Source organism: Heteronotia binoei, chromosome 16, assembly GCF_032191835.1.
Source record: "Heteronotia binoei isolate CCM8104 ecotype False Entrance Well chromosome 16, APGP_CSIRO_Hbin_v1, whole genome shotgun sequence".
Classification (NCBI taxonomy): Eukaryota; Metazoa; Chordata; class Lepidosauria; order Squamata; family Gekkonidae; genus Heteronotia; species Heteronotia binoei.
Window position 1 is genome coordinate 12,302,942 of NC_083238.1, and position 9,612 is coordinate 12,312,553.

At 49.9% G+C, this 9,612-nt stretch overlaps 1 non-coding gene across 1 annotated transcript; it reads right to left on the minus strand.

Moving 5' to 3' along the window:
• Positions 1 to 9,172: 9,172 nt before the first annotated feature.
• Positions 9,173 to 9,239, minus strand: TRNAH-GUG (transfer RNA histidin (anticodon GUG)). Its single transcript has one exon. It is a non-coding gene; the product is annotated as a tRNA-His (tRNA).
• Positions 9,240 to 9,612: the final 373 nt, after the last annotated feature.

Consider the following 9,612-nt stretch of genomic DNA (forward strand, 5'->3'; position numbering starts at 1 on the left):
CAGTATTGTCTTCTCAGACTGGCAGCGGCTCTCCAGGGTCTCAAGTGGAGGTTTTTTCACACCTATTTGCCTGGACCCTTTTTTTGGAGATGTCAGGGATTGAACCTGGGACCGTCTGCTTCCCAAGCAGATGTTCTACCACTGAGCCACCATCCCTCCCCTGATCAGCAGTGGCTCTCCAGGGTCTCCAGCTGAGGTTTTTCACACCTATTTGCCTGGACCCTTTTTTTGGAGATGCTGGGGATTGAACCTGGGACCTTCTGCTTCCCAAGCAGATGCTCTACCACTGAGCCACCGTCCCTCCCCTGATCAGCAGTGGCTCTCCAGGGTCACAAGCTGAGGTTTTTCACACCTATTTGTTTGCCTGGACCCTTTTTTTTGGAGATGCCAGGGATTGAACCTGGGACCTTCTGCTTCCCAAGCAGATGCTCTACCACTGAGCCACCGTCCCTCCCCAAGTTGGTGGTGGGAGGTGGAGGTAATGGACACGGAGAAGCAAGCGGCTGAACAGAGATGGACAAAGTAGAAGTTTAAGCAAAATAGCACTCTTTTGAAATAGAACATGACCAATGCCTTTTAAATAAAATGCCTGTTTGCAAGAAGAATAAAAGGGGAGGGGGTCATTAGCACAGAATGAAGAGATACACCGGAATGGAAAAGCGTTTGGGGGGATCTTTTAATCCTTTAGTGAACAATTTTTTGGGGGGAAACCATTTCTGGCAGTCTCTGAAAACCTGGATTAAAACGGCGCCTCAATGTTTTAACTTTAAAACCTTTGGATGCCCCCCCCACACACACACACAGGCCACGAGTGACGTTCCCACCCCAATTAAGAAAACCTGCAGATTTTGGTTGTAAATGCAAAATCAATGCACAGCATACAAATAATACAGAATAAATACATCGGAGAAGAAAGAACAGTACATGCGACAGGAACACGAATCTAAAGTCAAACTGAAAAGCTTGACTGCTCGGATTCTTTGTGGTAAACTACACATGCGGAAAGGACCTTTGGCTTCATGGAACAGAGGGCACACAAGCTCCCAACATGCTCAGCCTCTTCCTTCTTTTGCTCAGGTATCTGGTGATTTTTAAAATCACTTTCTTAAAGTATCCCAATTAATTATGGCACATGCTTCAATTAGTTCTGCAGCCCTGTGATCGGTGGCCCACACACTTCTGAAACACAGGCAAGACGCACAGCAGGATTCCTCCAGGAACGAGTTCATGACAAAACTGTGGTTAGGTTCTAAAAGAGTTAATCCCTTCAGATGTGTGATTTAAGACATCATAACTGCTGAAAATTGGAGTCCGCATAATTTATTTTCTTTGGTCTGGGCACATTTTTGCCTCATGTTTGGCTGCGGGCTGACTTCAGGGAGACACACCTAAATCTCTCAAGGGTCCCATGCGGCCTGTGTCACTTCTACAGCGGCCCTGTGGTACTTGGACAGCACTCAAGGATTAGGTGTTCCTGTGAAGGGTTTTTTTGGCTCCGCAAAAGAGCTCAGGATGTCATGGGAATAAGCTGCACTCCTCCCCCCTGCTTCTCCCTTGAGGGCCGCAGATCAAGCGGCTATCTAACCACTCAGAGTCAGGCTTTGCACAAAGGTATACACTAAAATAAATAGAACATGTTACCAGAAAGGACAGAAAAGGGAAGAAGGTTTTTGCTGGACAGAGACAGGAAACAAACACTTCATTGTGAAGAGCAGAGAGTGTGGATTTGCAGAGTATAGCTCCATCTACAGGAACATTTGCAAAACGTATCCTTTAACTGCAGGAAAAGGATTTCATAGATCACTCCCAAACTTTTTAAAAACTTATCTGCCTCTCTCCCTCAACAGAGAGAGAAAGAGAGAGAGTCTATATTCCATGGCTTATTTTCTTTAAAGCGCTGATACTTTAATTCCACAAGACATTATTTCTAAGTAAACTTGTTTGCTTAAAGACCTATTCAGGACCTTTTTTTTTGAAGTTATGATTAATGCCGTCAATGACACACGCATACAAGCACTGTTTTTAAAATTCGTTTTCATTCATTTTTTTTTTTTTAATGAGCTTCTGCTTCATGAGCAGAAACGTCACCCAGGTACTGAAAGCTGAGCAAGATTTTTCAAGGATCTGGAGGAAGGGCTTTTTTTTTTTTTAATCTAAAGGAAGTTCGCAACTAGACAGAGAAAATGTTTTCAGTCTCTGTTGCAAAGAGCAAATTTGTTAATTAAACCCACCCTTCGTTGCTGCTGCCGTTGTTTTTGTAAAAGTTTGCATCTGCTCCTAGCCAAACAGAACATTTGTCTGCAGGAGGCCTTACGTTTGTTCACAGGAGACCTTCGTGAGCTTCAAGGGAAAGCTTGGGTCACATGGGTGGCATAGAGAACCAGTAATAGGATCTGAGGCCTTCTACTTCTAAATAAGTAGCCTGTAGCTCTGCCAGAGATCCTACTGGTCCAGAGGGGGAGCTCCACAGAAAAAAAAAGTAGCTGAGCCCCAGATTTCCTAAATTTCTGTTCTTAAACCTGCCTTGATGCCTTTCTTTAGGTAAACAGAGACCATCCTGTCTGCAGCAGACTTGCTGAGCCATTTTTCTGCATGCAACTTTCATCAAAACTGTAAATGAAGCTCCTAAAGTACAATTTAAAAAAAAAAAAATAAGTGGGGGGAATTATCAAAGAACATCTAGAGCACAATCCTAAGGGAGAAGGCTGAAAGTGCTTTGGGAGCAAACGAACAGTTACATCGGTGTAGATGCGAGTTGCGCCATTCTAAGTCCCTCCACATCAACGCAAATGGGCGTTGCGCCCATCTATGGCCGCCTCAGCGTACACCTGCCCATGGCTGCCGGTGGAGGGGCGCTGCGCCCAGCCTGTGGCACAACTAGGGTATCAGCAGCCACATCAGCATTGGTGGGGGTGGCCCAAGGGGCATGGCTAGCATTAATTGACTTCCTAAGACCTTTCAGCTCGGAAACGCCCCCTGCGAGAGGCATAACGTTACTCCAAGGGAAATGCTGGTGTATCCCAGAGACACACATTGAAGCAGAAAACAAAGGTTGCCGTCACTGCTGCATGAGCTTGCAAACCCCTTAGGGAGCCGTGTAATTACCTCACCAATCCCCTTGCACCCTGGGCTGAGTGAGCCCCCTCTCCAACACCCAATCACCACTCCCCACCTCCTAGAAAAACTTCCACTTTGGCCCTGCACAATTCTTTAGGTAGGGTGCATATCACAAGACTCTGCTGTGGAGCATCCTGCCATGCAGACTTAGAGTGAGGTCCGGGGCACTTCGGTGGTGGAGGCTGCCATGCAGACTTAGAGTGAGGTCTGGGGCACTTTGGTGGTGGAGGCTGCACAGCAAGGGCACTTAGACAGTACAGAGCAAGCTCTCTGACTTGCAAGGAGGAGAGCAAAGTCTCTCCTCTGTGGCTAACCGCTCCTGTTTCCAAGTCCCAACAGGTACCCAACCTGCAGAGGTTCACTGCTTAAGGATGGTCACACATGGACAAGTAAGTGTGACTGCACACCCCAAACTTCCCTCCCCTCACTCTAATCTGGACAGAGTGACAGTGTCTTCAGTCCATGGCGACACTAGGACTCTCTCAATTTGTCACAACACCCACGCATCAGGCCGGACACACACTAGACTTGATCTTTGCGTCTGGGATTTTGGTGAACGATATCGCAGATGAAGCGGTCCCATGGTCGGATCACCTAGCCCTTAAGGCCCGTATGGAGATGCCGCCCCAACCCTGTATGGGTGGAGAGCCTATTTTGGCTCGCCCTCGGGGCCTGATGGACCCGGAACGGTTCCAAACGGCCCTGAGGGACCCCTGGCCCACTGGCGATTCCCTCAATGACCTGGTGGAAGTCTGGCAAGATCAGCTATCCAGGGCCATCGACGAAATCGCACCCCGGCGCCCTCTGCGCCCTCGTATGAAGCTGGCTCCATGGTATACCTTGGAGTTACGCCAGCTGAAGCAAGGGCTCAGACGACTAGAGAGGCGGTGGAGGCATACTCGGGACGAAGTGACGAGAACATCCTATAGAACGTTTATGAAGTCATATGAGATTGCAGTCAAGACTGCAAAGAAACAATACTTTGCAGCCAAGATTGCATCTGCAAATTCGCGCCCAGCACAATTATTTAGGGTAATTGGAGATCTTATAACACTGCCACAAGGCAAACCAAACGTTAGAGAATTGGAGATAGGCTGTGAGGCATTTGCAAAATTTTTTGCAGATAAAATCTCATCACTCCGCCAAGACCTACCTATCACATTAGATACAGTAAGTCAGACTGAGGCTCCGCGCCTGTCTTCGGATTTACTGCTGGACCACTTCGACCCACTCAGCCTGGAAGAAGTTGATGGAATTCTCTCCGCTGCTCGCCCAACAACATGCGATCTGGACCCTTGCCCCTCTTGGCTGATTAAATCTTGCCAGAGGGAGCTTAGATGTCCTTTACGGGACATCATAAATAGATCCCTCCTAGAGGGGCGTTTTCCAACGCCTCTGAAAGAGGCCTTGGTCCGCCCCCTCTTGAAAAAATCAACAGCAGACCCGGCCAAATTGGCGAACTATCAACCGGTGTCTAATTTACCATTTTTAGGTAAAATCATCGAGAGGGCAGTGGCGTTGCAGCTACAGAGATTTCTAGATGACGCTTCTGTCCTAGACCCGTGCCAGTCTGGCTTCCGACCAGGCCACGGGATGGAGACGGTCTTGGTCACCTTAGCAGATGACCTCCAACGGCAACTGGATCGAGGCGGTGTAGCAGTGCTGATGTTATTAGATCTGTCGGCTGCATTTGATACGGTCGACCATCGGCTACTGATCCACCGCCTCGCCGACATTGGGGTTAAGGGGTCTGCTTTACAATGGCTCTCCTCTTTCCTCACGGGTCAGGGACAAAGGGTGGCGATCGGGGGTGAACGATCCCAGAGGCGCACACTAGATTGTGGGGTGCCTCAGGGAGCAGTCCTCTCCCCGATGTTATTTAACATCTACATGCGCCCCCTTGCCCAGATTGCCAGGAGGTTTGGGCTGGGCTGCCACCAATATGCAGATGACACCCAGCTCTATCTGCTGATGGACGGCCAGCCCGCCTCCCCCCCGGAAGGCTTGGATCGGGCGTTACAGGCTATCGCAACGTGGCTTAGACTGAGTGGGCTGAAGCTGAATCCGGCAAAGACAGAGGTTCTCTGTGTGGGTCGCGGCGCTCCAGGGGGGGAAATATCCCTCCCGACCTTCGATGGTGTGCAGCTAAAGGCGGCGCAGCAGGTGAAGAGTCTGGGTGTTTTACTGGAGCCTTCATTATCAATGGAGGCCCAGATAATAGCCACTGCCAAGTCAGCATTCTTCCATCTGAGGCGGGCAAAGCAGTTGGCCCCTTTCCTGGAGCGTCGGGACCTAGCAACGGTGATCCATGCGACGGTCACCTCACGATTGGACTACTGTAACGCCCTCTACATGGGGCTGCCTCTGTGCCGGACCCGGAAGCTACAGCTAGTGCAGAACACGGCGGCCAGGCTGTTGCTTGGTCTCCCAAGATGGGAACATGTACGGCCGGGGCTACGCGAACTGCACTGGTTACCGATTGTATACCGGGTCCAGTACAAAGTGCTGGTTATTACCTTTAAAGCCCTATATGGCCGAGGACCAGCCTACCTGAAGGACCGTCTCTCCCCGTATGAACCCCAGAGAGCACTGAGGTCAGTAGGAAAGAACAGACTGACTACCCCTGGGCCAAGACAAATCAAACTACAGAACACTCGCTCTCGGGCCTTTTCGGCCGCAGCCCCACATCTCTGGAACCAACTCCCAGAGGAGGTGCGGGCCCTGCGGAACCTTGATCAGTTCCGCAGGGCCTGCAAGACCACCCTTTTTAAATTAGCTTATGAATAACTGAATTATATCGACAACGAAGAAAATCCGCCATCAGCATCAACTAGAAGAGCGTCAAGGATAGCGTTATAATATGTTTTAGTTAATTGTTTTAATCAGGTTTTTAAGGTTAATTAATGTTTAATTTAATGTTTCTAATGTAACTGTTTTATTGTTGGTGCACCATTGGTCACCGTATTGTTAGCCGCCCTGAGCCTGCTTCGGCAGGGGAGGGCGGGGTACAAATAAAATTTATTATTATTATTATTATTATTATTATTATTATTATTATTATTATTCAGCACTTGACCCAGCGGTGAGTTTAGGCAGCGGGTGGTTGCCACGGCTCTTGCATGCCACTGGAGGGCCCCCACTTGGTCTGTCCTCTGCCTTGGTCCCACCCCTGGCAGGGCATCAGGTGGAGCGGGGGTCTGACAGTTGCTCATATGCCTGTGGGGAGGTGGGTCAGAGACTGTGTCTTTAAAAGAGTCCCTCGCCAAACCACAGCTTCAAGCTTCAGCTGCTGTGACTGATGAACTGCAAGCACTCCGGGAACCCCTTCAGGTACTCTTGGTCTCTGTCTCTGTCTTCCAGGTGGGGATTCAAGAAGAAGAAGAAGAAGATATTGGATTTATATCCCGCCCTCCACTCCGAAGAGTCTCAGAGCGGCTCACAATCTCCTTTCCCTTCCTCCCCCACATCAGACACTCTGTGAGGTGGGTGGGGCTGGAGAGGGCTCTCCCAGCAGCTGCCCTTTCAAGGACAACCTCTGCCAGAGCTATGGCTGACCCAAGGCCATGCTAGCAGGTGCAAGTGGAGGAGTGGGGAATCAAACCCGGTTCTCCCAGATAAGAGTCTGCACACTTAACCACTACACCAAACTGAGCCAGAGAGCCAGTGGCAATTCAACAGAGAGGCTTTGTGGCAATTCAAACCCTCCCCTTCCCTCAGTCAGCTGTTCCTGCCCTCCTCTCTGAGTGGAGCCTCGTGCCCTGCAAGACTGTCCAAATTACACCTGGGATGCTGTTGCACTTGGTTCTAGCGCAATGAAGTCTGAGATATGCCCTACTTTGTCTCTCCTGCTTGGCATCTGCTGCACGTTCCCTGTGCCCCTCTCCCTCCTCACCCCTCTGCCACTCTGTTAGTGGGCTCTGTGAGGGAATGTGGGTTGGAGGATGGGCTCACTTGTTCCGTGGGGGGGGGGGAGGTGAGGATGGTAAGAACCTATGAGCCACCTCGCTGTGAGGCTGAACAGGGGAAAGCCTGCCCAACCTCACGCGCTGTTGTACTCATGGCACAAAATACAGTGGGAGGGTGCTAACAGAGTGGGTGCATGGCTGGTGCCTCACACTCTGTGTTCTGCTGCCACCCTGTGTTCTGCTGCCATGGGGGAGGGGTTCCCTGCAAGTAGCCGGGGGTATCAAGGAGGGACTTCGTGTCGGTGCCGGGGAGGGCTTCCCTGCGGGACTTGGTGGCATGCCAGGACTCTGTCTGCTCATTCCAATACGCGCATTTTGCCTGGCTTTTCTGAGTGCAGACTCCTGCCCTATGTGTTTCCTGTTTGCTTATGGCTCACTGGGAAGGCACATGACTCCGCTCATCTGCCTTCCATTGGCACAAGTCTCTGAAAGTGGGTGGGCACAGACAGGGGACTGGCCAATCCTGCAGCTCCACACTTTCCCTTCCCTCTCCCTGCCCCCACATCGGCAGAGAGCCAGGCTTCTCTCTCACGTGCACACGCCCAGCCTCACTTCTTTCCCCTCCCCATGTCGGTGGGACTTCTCTCCTTTGGCTTGGGCCATATGCCTGTGATTGGCACAGTTCTCTGTCAGGGGGCAGGAAGGGACAGGTGGTCAGCCTCTCTGGGGCTGCCTCTCCCCACCCCGACCATCATGTGCCACAGCGCCTGCATCAGGACTGGCCAATCCAGCGGCCCTGTGAGACCGCTCCTGCCACCTTCTCTCCTCCTGCCACCTCCGCCTCGGCTGTGCATCCACACTCCGGTAGAGTTGTCATGGGGACGGTCTCATATGTGGAGAGCTATGCCCCCCCCCCCAATGCCAGGGGGGGAGCGTAGGGAGTCAACCAGTGGTGCCCTAGTTACGCCTACATTGCAACAGCCAGCCTCTGTTGTCAAGTCGGCTGGATTCAATAACGAGTCTTTGGTATCGAAGTTTACTAGTTTATTGAAAACAGAGCTGAAGACCATGATAGAGATTGAAGGACTGGGGTACACAGAAATTAACCAAGCATTTTAAGGTAAAGATCAAAGGATTCCTACGGGAGGGGCACTCTATGCAGTATAGTTTCACACTAGGATGTTACTCCTTCGTTCCCAAGCAAAAGGCCTTGGCGCTTAACACTCCCACAGACACCCAGCTTGAGAAGGCTTCGAAATCTTGTTACCATATCAGCATTTCAAAGCAGGCTACACAACAAAGACATAGCTAAGAGGGGAGGGGGGAGGAGAGGTAGCTAGCAGCATTCGGTGTTCAGTAAGAGTCCAGAATCCTTTGCTTCTGAACCAGAGTTGGATAACATGTTAACAACAATACAGCAGACTTGACATCTGTGTGAGTCAGGATTGGGCTGTTAGTGTATGAGCATTTAATGTTTTTAGCAGCTTTGAAAGAAGGATGTTAAAGGAGATACAAGAACATCCCAGGCGATGGACTGAAGGCACATGATGCAGCAACCTTGACGTATGATGGTCAAGTCTTAGAACAGTTACCAGATAGGGAACCTCCTGAGAGCATTATGGATGCAACCTGGAGTTCCATGCTGGAAGAAAGTTGGAAGAGTGATTAATCAATGTAGTCCATCCTCCGTGTGGTAAAAGTTAGCTCACCAGTGCCTCGCTTTAAGAATAAGTCATTCCAGCTGTATCTGAAGAAGGGAGCAATGACTCAAAAAATTTAATACCCTCCCACAAATTTTGTTAGTCTTTAAGGTGCTACTGGACTCTTACTCTTTTCTACTGCTACAGACAGACTAACACAGGTATTAGTCTTGATTAGTAATCCCTTTGGGGTTAAACTGGGAAATGCAAGATGTGGATATTGATTCAAGACCAAGCATGTGGAACAGAAAAGTCACCATTCCTCACTGCACAGAAACTTTGAGAGCATCTTAAAGCTACTCTGAAATGAAACACAGTCATATGAAGCTGCTTTATACTGAATCAGACCCCTGGTCCATCAAAGTCAGTATTGTCTTCTCAGACTGGCAGCGGCTCTCCGGGGCCTCAAGCTGAGGTTTTTCACACCTCTTTGCCTGGACCCTTTTTTTTTGGAGATGCCAGGGATTGAACCTGGGACATTCTGCTTCACAAGCAGATGCTCTACCACTGAGCCACCGTTCCTCCCCTGCATAAGTCTATGTAGGTTAGGCAAAATTATTCTCCAGATCCTTTTGGTTTCCTTTGAAAATCCTTGGATATTTTGCTTAAGGAGGGATCATCAAAATAACTTTGCATTTGATGAAATTCAGTAACACTGTGAAGCATCATATGCCTCCATGGTGCCTAGGGCTGCCAAACTCGAGGTGGTAACCAGAGATCTCCAAATATTAATTCTCTCAAGGTGAGAGAGATCAGCTCACCTGGAGAAAATGGTAGTTTTGGAAGATGGGCTTTTTGGCATTATAGCCCACTTAGGGCCAACGCACCAGTTAGGCAACCTTAGGTGGTCGCCTAGGGCGTGGCTCTGGGGGCACCAAACTGGGTAACTC